This window comes from Canis lupus, chromosome 10 (assembly GCF_011100685.1).
Source record: "Canis lupus familiaris isolate Mischka breed German Shepherd chromosome 10, alternate assembly UU_Cfam_GSD_1.0, whole genome shotgun sequence".
Taxonomy (NCBI): Eukaryota; Metazoa; Chordata; class Mammalia; order Carnivora; family Canidae; genus Canis; species Canis lupus.
Window position 1 is genome coordinate 10,148,089 of NC_049231.1, and position 12,667 is coordinate 10,160,755.

The following is a 12,667-nucleotide window of genomic DNA, read 5'->3' on the forward strand; positions in this document are numbered from 1 at the left end:
AGTCTTATAAATATCGTAAAATCTCCGGATTCCTCTATCTGCATAAGTACGGACTCAGTATCCTTGAAATTGTTCCTAGTCACCCTGCAAGTTTCCCATGGGGGTTTTACAGGTGCCACAGAGCAGTCACCTGGTGGCCTCCCATGCTCATCCTCTCTCATATGCCCTTATTCCAGCCCCCATCATCATTGACCTGTCGGTTGTGTTAGCATAATAAAACCAGTAAACATAGCAGAGTCACTTCCACGTGGCAGGAATGTTCCCAAAGCCATATGCATATTATGCCGTGTAATCTTACAGCCCTACTATGAGGTAGGCCCCGTTGTCCCCATTTTACAGAGGAGGAAACTGAAGTTCACACAAGGATCAGCGAGGAAGAACCCAGAGTCTTTGCCTTTAACCACTTAGTTCTTTGCCTGTTGTAGTCAGGTTAGGTGTTGACTTTAAACTCTGTGGATGAGAACACAAGCCACGCAAGACATGAGTCAGACCTGGGTTTGAATCCCAGCTCAGCCACTAACTTATTGTGTCATCTGTAAGTTATGTGACTTCTTTGGTCCACAGCATCCTTATCTCTCAATGCGGATACTACTACTACTTTCCTCACGAGGTGTCGATGGACATTGACTAGAATAGTGCATTATAGCAACATGAAGTGGAATCCTTGGTGTGTTGTAAGCACGCGATGAATATGAGCTTTGAATGTAGTAACATTAATCCCCCTTTGTGCTAATATTCTTTTTATAGATGAGCAAACTGAGACTTGGGAAAGTAGAAAACTTGTCCAAGATTAAAGAGCTTTAAAGAGGCTATCATGGGGCACCTGGGGGGGCTCACCTGATTAAGCATCTGTCCTCAGCTCAGATCATGATCTCGGGGTTCTGGGATTGAGCCCTACATTGGACTCCCTGCTCAGTGGGGAGTCTGCCTCTCCCCTCCCCTCCCTGCTTGTGTGCTCTGCTCTCTCACATAAATAAATAAAATCTTAAAAAAAAAAAAAAAAGAAACCATTGAGGCTTGAAACACAGCTCCAGGACACCAAAGTCTGTGTGCTTTCCACCCATACCTTATCTAGCTACATGGGATTGCTGCCCATCAGCTCCATAGGTGCTAAAGCCCATGTGGAAAATGCTCTGCAGGATGTGGTCTTGATCAAGAAGCAGGCTCTGCCCTGATCTTATGTACCATTACCTGCGATAAGAGCCATATGTGAGAAGTTCCAAATGAGTAGAACAAATGACGTGTGACTAGAGTGTTGAGTGGAGTGGGGCCATGTGACTGTGAGCTCAGTCGTTCCTGGGTAGTCTCAAACCTTTGGCCGAGCGCCTGGCTCTTCGTTTCACCTCTTGCTGCTGAACTCGTGTTTTTCTTTAAACCCAAGGGTCCAGCTCCACGTGTAACATAATATCATGTAAATGAGGGTAATCTTGGAAGGCAGGCTGCTTGTCATACTATAGTTGCTTTGTTGCTCTAACGAAAACCACATGCTTCATGGTATTTTTAGACTAGTTAATATCAGCAGGTCAGCAGCATTTTTATTTAGATACTGCTGTTCCAGCTGTGCTTCTTCTAGACGCTTCAAGAAAATTCAGAATTTCTACTAGACCATAAGCTTTCAGGAGAGTAGAAAATCGAGAGAAAGTGACCAGCACTTTCCTCTGGGCTCTCCTGGTTTCCATGTGGAATTTGTATTGGCTTCCCTGAGTGTGAAAGGAAGATATGGCTGACCAAGGGGCTCGCTTTCAAAGAATGGTGGAACCAATAATAAGGTGGGATATGTGATGAGAAATGACTTAAGTCTGTCCTGAAGGAAAGAGAGTAGAAAAGGGGGAAGGGGAAGGAAGGGGGATGTCCAATGCCTGGCTGAGTTCTTGATGTTTACTGGCATTACTGGCATGGTGTGGGCTTTTGGTTGTGGTTTGTTTGCTTTTGTTTTATTGTTTTGAGAAAAGGAAGATCATTCCAGTCCATTCGTGAGCCCTCTTGGAAGTCATTTGGAGTTTCTAAATTTGCTTCTTTCAGAGAAAGTTTTCATGTCTTGGGAAAGGTCCTTAAATTACTTTTCTCCCCAACTAAATCATACCTCTCTTTCCCCATCCCAAATTAAATACCCAATATCTTTGTAGCCAGAAAAATAAACATGCTGCATCTCTTTCCCTAGAGAGAAATTGAGACAGGGCTTTGATTTCGAATCTAATGATGTCAGTAGGATCAGTGCTTTCTGTCCTTGGGGTAGGTGTTTGTGGATTCAAGGAGTGGTTGAAGGGCATACTGTCCTCTGCCCAGCAGGTTAGAGGAAAAAAGGGTAAAAGAAAGGAAGGATCTAGGTCCTTCATAACAATCTTAAGGAGAAAGACCTTTTTGCCAAGGATCAGGTCAATTTATGACAAGCCCAGGCGAGCAATAGCTCAGAACCGTCTGGTGGGAGAAGGCATGACTGATGAGATTTTTGCTTGACATATGTTTTGTTTTGTCCTATTTTAACTGATGTCTTGTGAATGCACTGGGTCCAACACCTACACACAGGAAACTGCCAAATTTCCCCCACTATGACCACCTTGAAAATGTACGCTGCTGCATTTTCTTCTCTTGTCCCCTTCTGTAGCCTGGTCATTTTTATATGAAAGAACAAAAAACAAACCCCAAGTCTTACTTTGATAATTGTGACTCTTTGAGTATTAAAAGACTCAGTGGAGTCTAAATCAAATCTTTGATCTCAGATCCAATTTAAAACTTCTCTCATTTCCATAGCATGGAGCTGACCCTTGGCTGGGGGTCCTGAAATGGGGAAGGAGGGTTGATCTTGGGCTCTGCTTGGGCAATGTTCTTTCTGACTCACTCTTCCTCCTCAATTTGCTTTGCTGCCTAGGGCTTCTCCAGGGTTAGGGAGTGGGGCAAAAGGGAAAGAAGGGCAAATAGTCTTTTCATGTAGTTGGTGCTCTTTTGGATTCTCTCTTGGCTGGCACTGCCACGGTATTAGGCCCTTTGATACCCCTTTGCACAATGTGCATCTGTGGCTCCTCCATTTTGGGACTTTGTACTGGTTCCTGATATGGCTGATGCCTTCTTCAGCTGACCTCTTGTGACCCACTTTCCTCCGTCCATCTCAAATCCCATCCCAGTGGTCCTATCTCTAGCCTCTTACTATGGGGGTTTCATTGCTCTTGCAGACCACTCTGTAAGGTGGGGTCCTTTTACAATGTTTCAATACATCTTCTATGGTGTCCACAAGGCTCACAAGGACTCATGCAGTCATGCTCCACCATGCTGAAAGCATACTCCCTTGCTGCTTCTGTCTTCAACTGCCCTATTGGGCAGCTTGAGGCAGGCTCCTGCCTTCAGAAATGGTCTGTCCATGAGGCAGGCTTTGGTCTCTGTTCAACTACGTTCAACTACTATGTCCTCAAGCCTTCGAGGGCATGTGTCACACTCTCCTGTGATGAGAATAACTGAATGATCTTTAGTCTTGGGGATTCCCTTCAGTGAGCTCCCTTTGGGAATTTCAAGATTTAAGCACCCAGATCAAGAAGCAGAATATTATCAGAACTCAAAGCACCTCTCATCTTCCTTTCTAGTCTCTCTAGACTAGATTAGTCTCCATTTATATAGTCTATATATATAGTCTAGTTGGGCTACCTTTTAGTGAGTTTTGGTATCCAACAGGTCCCTATAGGATTGAGGAGTTGAGGAGGGAGGTGCATGCTACTTATTACCTTCCCTTTAGGGGCTTCAGCCAAAATGCAGACAGCAGGAAAAGTTCCATTTGCACCTAATGGGCATCTGTAAGTTGAAAGTTCATAAGGAGTGAACTTTCTGTACTGGATCCATTTTGAGACTTCCTCACGAGTCATTCAGAAAAATATTTCCAGATTGCACTATCTCTGGGAATTAGTGTTTGTTCTCAGAAAATGCTTATGAGTATATTTATGTCTGCTTCAACAATTATTTGCTAGACAAACAGAAAAGGTAATAGACATGTCTATATCAGTGGGGAACTATATATATATATGGCTGTAGATAAAATGTATTGAGTACATCTTCCTTGCTGAGCTCTGTTCTGTAAGTGTTTTCACTCTTTAAAGCCTCAGTCCTTGTATAGCCTCACTGTTATTACCACCATATCACAAATAATTGGCTGAGGCACAGAGAGGTTAAGAAACATGACCAAGGTCACACAGCTGGGAAAATTAGAGCTGTATTCAAGCCTTTGTCACCTGGATCTAGAGATCCAGCTTGTAGTCGCATAGCTCTTTTACTTTGGGGTCCAGACTTCACTGAGATCAGGGTGTTCCCCCATTGCCAAGGAGTGCTCCTGAGTTTCCTTAGGCTGAATAACCCAGACTTAGAGAAATGTAGCACTGGGAAGGTGATGGCTTCTGGGTCAGGAGCAGGTCTTTTGGGTAGTGAGTTAGATTTTCACTTTGATGTCATTTTTCTGCCGAGTGGGAAGGATAAGGTATTTGAGAAGTGAGAGCCTCTTTGGGAATGGGTTTGTACCCTGATGGAAACTGCACGAGAAAAGTCTACTTTTTTGATATTCTTCCTTAGGCCATAGGAAGATTCATGGGCAGTGTGCAGATTTAAGTTAAGAGGAAAATATGTTGTTTGTTTCTTGAATTACCCTAGTTGTTTAGACAAGACCGAAACATCTCTACCCCTTTGTGTTGACACAATGTAGAATGAAAGGTCCAGGCACTTGACAGGGATGTGGTCAGCCCCGCATCAACCTCTTGTCTGAATCCATGAGAGGGGAGAAGAACTGATTAATGGGGGTTGACTGGGAGTTCCCAGTGATGACCAGTGAGGAAGAGTGGGAGCCTATGGCAGAATGGGAAGGAGAATAGGGCACTAAGAAGCGAGTTCCAAGGAGAAAAGTGATGTGAGGTAGATTTCCCCCTTCTAGTATGTTCTTAGAAAATCTGACCTATGGGAGAGGAAGAAAGGACAATACTTGGGTTAGATCTTTCTTCATTAAAGATCAATAGGACTGTTACTTGGTCACATAGTTTCAAAGATAGCAAGTCAGAGCGAATCTTGTGTAACCCTTCGCATGGGACTGGGCAGAAATGGGATCGAAGGACATGCTAGATCAGCAAGGGCAGGAGATTGGGCCTCAAGCTTTGTTGAAGGTCCTGGCTGGAGTGCCATAGGTGGGCGGCACTCACAGGAAATAGAAGGTGTGCACAAGGAAAGCCAGCAGTCTCAGCTTCAAAGGAAGGTGGAGTCTGAGCTCAAGGGGGTGGTCTGGCCCTGGGGACTACTGCAAATATTAGGCGCTGCAACATGGAAAAATACCCCGGAGTATGCTCTAAGAGTGTGACTTCTCACGCACTAACTTTCATCTCAGGATCATACAAAGAGCAACACAATAATATTTGCCAGTCTTCGTTCACTTATTTTTTTCATTCACTTTGCAAATATATATATTGGATGCTTCATGTGTGTCTTGTCTTGCACTAAGCCCTGGAGATACTGCTCCATTAGAAGGACAGGATTTCTGCTTGCACAGAGCTCACAGTCCATGGGGATGATCTGATAAAATCAACAGGGTAGCATTTTAGGTGCTTTGATGGGATAAGCACAAGTGCTCTGGGCTCATAGGACACACAAACTAAACTTTAACTGGGGTGGGGGTGGGGTGTTAAAGATGACGACGTCCTGGAGGAAGTGGCATCCATAGGGACGTCTGGAGGATGAATGGCTATCAGCCTGGAAAATTGGGGTGGGGGAGATTGTTTCAAGCAGATGAATCTTGACTCGAATAAGAATGAGAGACAAGGGCACCTGGGTGGCTCAGTGGTTGAGCATCTGCCTTCAGCTCAGGTCATGATCCCAGAGTCCCGGGATCAAGTCCCACATTGGGCTCCCCTGTAGGGAGCCTGCTTCTCCTTCTGCCTGTGTCTCTGCCTCTCTCTCTGTGTCTCTCGTGAATGAATAAATAAAATCTTTTTTTTTTTAATAACAAGAGACAAAAAGGGAGCCCTGAGAGGCCCGATATGCCTAACGAGGGCTGTGCTGGCAGGAAATGGCTAGAAGGCAGAGGCAGGAGTCAGGGACAGAGTTTGATGGGCTTTATAATCCACCTATAAGGCAGGTCCCACTGCTGTCTTACAGGTGAGGCCAGTGAGCTCAGGGGGTTAAGTGATGTGCCCGGGATCACACAGAGTGGGTAGCAGAGTGGGAATTGGATCTAATATCTGCCTCACCCCAAAGAACTCTCTCTACATTATACTCCTAGGCATCTTTTTTTTTTTTAATATGGGAAAAAGTCTAATTAAAATCTGTACCCAGATAAACAATGTCTCCGTCTCCAATAGACCCTTCTGCTTCATTTTCACCCAAAGTCATTGCATCCTCTCAGGGTTAAACAGATTGAAATGCATTAAGGAATATTCTTCTCTGATCCTGATGGAGGCAGCAAATCACTGAGAACTCAGCTCAGGCTTAAAGTCCTTTCAGCAAAGAGCCAGGCCACATTTGTATTCCAAGTGAGAGAGTCCAGAGTCCAGAGAGAAAAACGCACAGCAGTTTCTTTCATAGAATTTTTAAAAGGACTAGTCTGTTCATGACCTTGGTTGATTAGGGTCAGAAACTTGACATGATAATGCTGAATATGTCAGAAAAATCTATGTTTGTTCACTGGCCCATGTTCCTAACTGGGCTTCTAACTTTTCTGGATTTAACCCTTGGGAAATGCATGTTGGTTTGAAGGTTGTGTGTGTGTATGTGTGTGTGTGTGTGTGTGTGTGTGTGTGTGTGTTTGCTTTCTGCTTCTCTTCCTACTTTGGGACAAAATCCAGCATAATTGTAGCATTTAACTACCATTAAGTGAAAAGTAAAGTTCACTGAAAACAATAAGTGTTGTCATATCTCAGAAGCACCCACAGAACTTCCATCCAGGTGCCTCCTTCTCAGGCAAACATCTGACGATGACAGTCTTCCCATTTCATCACCGGACTTTGGACTTCAGTTATTCTCCATCTCACTCCTGAGGCCCTGCAGCCACCAGCCTGTCTTGGACAAAATTGAGAGATGGGCAAAGCATACCCTGAAGACTGTCAACCTTCTTTTCCTCCTCTCTACATGGGGCTTTGCACTCAGTGGCTTATTTGCCCAGCACCACACTGTATGTCCATCCTCTTCCACCAAAACGATGACCAAGAAAGAATCTCAAATTTAATTACTGGAAGAATGGTGGAGTAATTATGATGTTGATAACAGCTTACACTTAGATAGTGCATACTATGTGCAAGGCACATGGTGCTCAGAGTTTTGTGAACGTTAACTCAATGAGTTGACTCCAATAATTCGCTGCACTAGAGAATAGAGTTATCCCTCTGGGTTACAGAGAAGTTAGTTTACTTATCCAAGGTCATGTCATTAGAATGTGGTAGATCACGGTTTAGATCCAGGAAGTCTGGTTTTGTTCATGCTCTTGATTGTTATATTAGGAGAATGGGACAGATTCGTTGACCAGGACGTTGAAGGCACTGTGCTAGACACCATAGGCAGTATTTTACTTAATGCTCCTAATTAGCTTTTGAACTCAGATTCTATAACCCCGATTTGCAAAAAGGAAGACCAGAGGATAAGTGACTTGCCGAGATTTCATCACAAGCAAGTGGTGGACCAGGAATTAGAGCCATGGTCTGAGTGATTACAAATGCCATGTTTGTAGTTGCTCCATCACATTCTGGGATTCAGGCCATCTATCATCGATGGCCAGTCTCTTCAGATTTTTCACTTTAAATATATATTCAATATCAGAGTATTAAGTTAGATTATTGCAGCTGTGGTCATTTGGGGTGGGACTTTGGGTAGCAACGGGGAGGCAGGAGAATCATTGTATTTGGGTGTTGGGGGAGTGGGCACTGAGCCACTCTTGGATGTTGAAGTTACATTTTGCAGGATGGTGACCACTTGGCCATCCTAGCACACCAGCCTCATCTCTAGAAGCCTTTTCTTTAAAGTTCTAGCCCACAGTATTTGCCTATCTTCATCCCAGTAGTTCACAGCCCCCTGCCTAAGTGGCCTAAATTCACCTTCTTTACATTGTCACTCTGGTTTAATAATGTCACCTGAGCTAGAAATGTCCCTTCTCCTTCACCTGTCACATGTCGTCAGTCCCCGAGTTCTATGCATCTTGCCTTTTGCAGACCTTTCTGATCTATTCTCTCATTTTTTTAAAAATCTATTCTCTTACACCTCATTACTCATCCTGCCTTCGCTGGGTCATTCATCATCAATCGCCTACAGGATCATAGTTATCTCCGAAGTGAACTCCTCATTCCTGGTTTCTCTTTCCTCTCGTGTGCCATCATTGCTGCCCCTGGTGTATAATTGCCCTGATAGGGAAATCCGATTACCTCACTTTCTTGTTCAAAATCTGTCAGCAGCGGGCCCCAAGCACTTATGTAATATCTCCTCAAATATCAGGCTATGGTCTTTGGCCTTGTCCTCTTGCGGCTGATGGGGTCTCTTAGACGTTTGTAAAAATCCTTTTTTAATTTTAAGAACATTTAAAATTTAAATAGATGCATCTTCTGGGTCATTTGATGGACTCTTGTGACCAGGAGCCAAGCAGCCTTATTTTTATTGTCCTGGGCTATTGAGAAAATAAATGAAAGGGACACCTAGGTAAGGGATGTGATGGCTATGTGACATCACCACAGTCTCTTTGGATGGCAGTTTCATGCTAGTTTGATTTGAAAGAAGGATTGGATGAGTTGAGTCATTACTTAGCGCATGGTCATTTAGGCATATTGAATTTAAAATAATGTACGTACACGCTTTCTGTGAGTGCACAGTCACACGCCAGGAGCCATTTGGTTTCAGTTAAACAGTAACATCCATTGCATTAAGTGAATTTTGTTAATTTGCATTAGATTGGGTTTTACCTTATATAAATTTGTTTTGGTTTTATTATTGTACAAGGATTGTAAATGTTGGGATTATATTACCTGGTTTATGTTGTAATAAAAACAAGTTGTCAATACTAACGATATTTAATAAATTCTTTCTAATAAAATTGACCCAGACAGTTTTCCACCCCAAGTTCAGGAAATACTGACCTGTGGGATCACATGCAAACTCCTTAGAACAGCACACAAGGTCCTTTGTGTCTTGTCTCTACCACACTTCAGCCTCATTCCTGCACCTTCCCACTTGACTAGAGCTCCTTGACAGTAGAGATGATCTCTTATTCATATTTGTACCCATCTGTGGAACAATGAACGAATGTTTATAGGACCATCAATGAAGAAATGAGTGAATGAACATGTGATGGAAGACAAAAGGAAAAGGAAGGCCATTCCCCAGAACTGGTGGCCAACTTCTAACATTATTCTAAATAATAAGGTTCCTTGTTTGACTCCAGGCTAGGACACATTCCAGCCTCTCTTATCTCGTCAGCCCCAAGTTTCTTACTGAGTAAGTCATTTACAGGCTGGGCGAGGGCGAGGGAAGGAGTGAGGGAGGGGAAGGGGGAGGGGCAAGGGGAGGGGTAGAGAGAAAAAGAGATAGAGAGAGAGTCAAAACTAACACTCACAGGACAAGGTCAGATGCAGCCCATATCCCAAGGGAAGGAATCATCTCACATGGTGTTTTCAACTTGGAAATTCTCAGAGGATCAAAGCTGTTCATAGCTGCTAGTCCCAGAGCATATCAACTGTTCCTTTCCCTCCCCTTTTTAGCTTCCAAAAGAAGAATGATTCATTTAAACAGACTTTTATGTGTACTTTATTTTTAGTCCAGGAAGTATTTGCTTTAAATGTTGGTGTACGGAATGTGAGTTCAGATCAGCTGATTGTCAGGAACAGACAAGCAGCTGCAGAGGAGCCTAAGTAACCAGCAACAAAGCTTCGTGGCTCTTCATGACCTCTAGGGTCTCTGTTACTTCCAAAATTCTATTTAGTCAGTTCCTATATACTGAGTTGCAGTCAGCTGTACTGGGCTTCTGCCCTAATGCTATTCTCATAAGGAGGGTTTTGGTGTACCGGGTAGCCAATCTCATTCCCTAAAACAGAAGAACTCTCTTCTTTCCACCGTTCAAGAATTACCTTGTGCACCAGGCACCATGCTAAGCCTGTCTGACACAACAAAATTATAAATTATAAAATAGGTTCTTCTTGTATCTGCATAAAATTTTATACAGAGAGAATCTGGTTGGGACAAAAGAGACTGTCAGTCTTGTTTCATTCCCTAGAAATTTGCCTTTGGATACTGCATGTGGGGATGAGGAGACTGAGTCCTCCATGACCTAGAGCAAGTCATTCACCTCTTTTGAACTCAGATTTTTCCTCTGTAAAATGATGATGGAAAAATACCTGCTCTTTTTTTTTACATGAAGGGCACTGATGAGGACTAAAAGGAACACAAGATGGTCTATGTGAAAGCGATCAACTGTATCAAATACCAACATATGGGGGGGTTATTGTTCTCAGCATACCCTTCCCCCACCCCTCTCATTAGGACATCTTCTATAAATGAAGTGATTAATAAAGAAGGCATTAGCTCCATACTGTTCAATAGTGAATGTCCTCCCTCATTCTACCAGAAAAAGGTCCTTAGAGAGAATGAGGCTGGAGCACGGCCCCCTCTGGGCAGGGCCAGGCTACCACCACTCCTGGAAGCCCAGATCCGAGGTACACACAGTGGGCAGAGGGGACATGATGGGAAGGCCTGTTTCTCTTTCGTCTTCTGAGCGGTGTGGATAGATGGAAAACAACCAAATGAGAGCTGTCTAAGCTTGCTGGTGTCCCTTCCCTGAGCACCTGCCCATGGGCAGCAGCTGTTCAAGAGAATGAAACAAGTTCCTGGGGATTTTTTAAATTATATTTTGTCACTGTACCCAAATAGTAAGACAAAGCCATCCTCTGCCTTCTGGGAGCTGTATGTAAACAATCTCCTCTACATCACAGTGATAACTTGGTTAGTTTGTTAGTTCTGTCCTGCCTACTGGCCCCGGCCCACCCCAGCTTCACAGCTGCCTTCTGGTGTGTCCACCCACATGCACACATGCATATTGGGGAGGAAATGTTAGTGCTTCAGTATGGAAATAAAGGCTTTCCCTGTGATGTAAACACCACTTTGTACTCTGGTCCTTACCTTCAGGAAATGCACATTTCCTTTTCAAGGGAAGAGACCTATCCTGTTGGTAATGGAAAGTACTTTCCCATTGCTATCTTGAACCTCATATGCAGGCTATTCCATTCATTCATTCACTTATTCATTTATAAATCGAGGGCCTACTAGGTACCACTGTTCTAAGTGCTTGAAATAAAGTAGTGAACAAAAGAGAGAGTCCCTTCCTTCATGGAGCTTATATAGGCAGTGAGAGGACACAGTAAATAGAACAAACAAGAATGTGTACAGAACAGCTTCAGACAGCGAATGACATAGGGTGACTTGGCAGAGAATGGCCACGAAGTGAGGGGAGAGATATCTAGGAAGGCCTCTCTGAGGAAGTGCATTTGAGCTGAGACCCGAAGACAAGGGGATCTGGGACAGAGCATTCCGTGTGAGGGGAAGCATCAAGTGTGAGGGTGGAGAAGGCCCATCTCGCTTGCTGAGGAGCCAATGTTTGCTTTGCTGACACTCAGAACAGCTGGGTGTCCAGATTCCCAGGCCAGTTTTCTGCTCCCTAAACCATGTCACTAGTGGGTGCCCACAGGCTTAAGAATATAGGCTATCTGCTTCTCTGCTGATTTTCCCCCTTATTGCTGGCTCTTTCTAGCAAAGAGTGCTAGTTCAGATTACTCCCTTTCCTCAATTACCCCTATTTCTAGGTAGGCCCCCTAAACCTTGGCAGAGATCTCCTTCTATAATGCTGACTGAAGCCAGAATTGGTACACAATTATTCCTAACTCCTCCTCCACCTTCTCCTCTGCTAGAAATTCTGATCCTTAATCTTCAGACACAGTCGTCAGTCTGCGAACTTATAATGGGTTGTAAGAATCCCCATTTAGGGCACCTATGTGGCTCAGTCAGTTGAGTGTCTGACTCTTGGTTCTGGCTCAGGTTATGGTCTCAAAGTCATGAGATCGAGCCCTCCGTAGGGCTGCATGCTCAGTGCAGAGTCTGATTGTCCCTCTCTCCCTGCTCCTCCCCGTGCTCATGCTCACTCTCAAATAAATAAATAAATGCTTAAAAAATAAAAAGAATGCCCATTTAAGAAAGGGCACCTGTGAATAGACCAGTCTCCTGGTTTGTACCACTAAGAAGAATGGGGAGTGGAACAACTCCCTTTATAAATCAATGATGTAGGAGAAAGAGAAGCAGCCCTCAGAGAGGAAAAGCACTTACTAGATGTTAAGGACTATTTTACGTGCAAGGTAACACCCCATGAGAGCATTTTACACAAGTCTCCCCAGATGCCTAGAAGAAATTGCCTGGTGACGTGGCTCCTCTCCACCCTTTTTCTGTTTATGTGCCCATCAGTCCTGGGAGTATTTGAAATGCATAGCAACCACTTTTCCCCACATAATTAAATTAAAAGGTATAAGGAACCAAAGAAAATATTCTACAACTCATATCAAAGTGGGTATAGCAAGCATACAAGATTTCTAGGCCATTTCAACTCCAGAGTCTCATTCTTCTCATCAACAAGGAATGTCAGAGTTCTTCCTGCCTCCTTGTTTAAAACTTGTCCCTGAATGGATATGATGTA

The 12,667-nt window shown here is 43.8% G+C and overlaps 1 long non-coding RNA gene across 2 annotated transcripts in view; it reads left to right on the forward strand.

The window, feature by feature from the left end:
* The first annotated feature begins 1,534 nt into the window (after nt 1–1,534).
* The window catches only part of LOC102151646, a 65,749-nt gene continuing 54,616 nt past the window's right edge, over nt 1,535–12,667 (forward strand). For both annotated transcript variants that reach the window (XR_005365356.1, XR_005365357.1), the window contains exon 1: nt 1,535–1,769. This is a non-coding gene — a long non-coding RNA (uncharacterized LOC102151646). The remainder of the gene's footprint in view (nt 1,770–12,667) is intronic.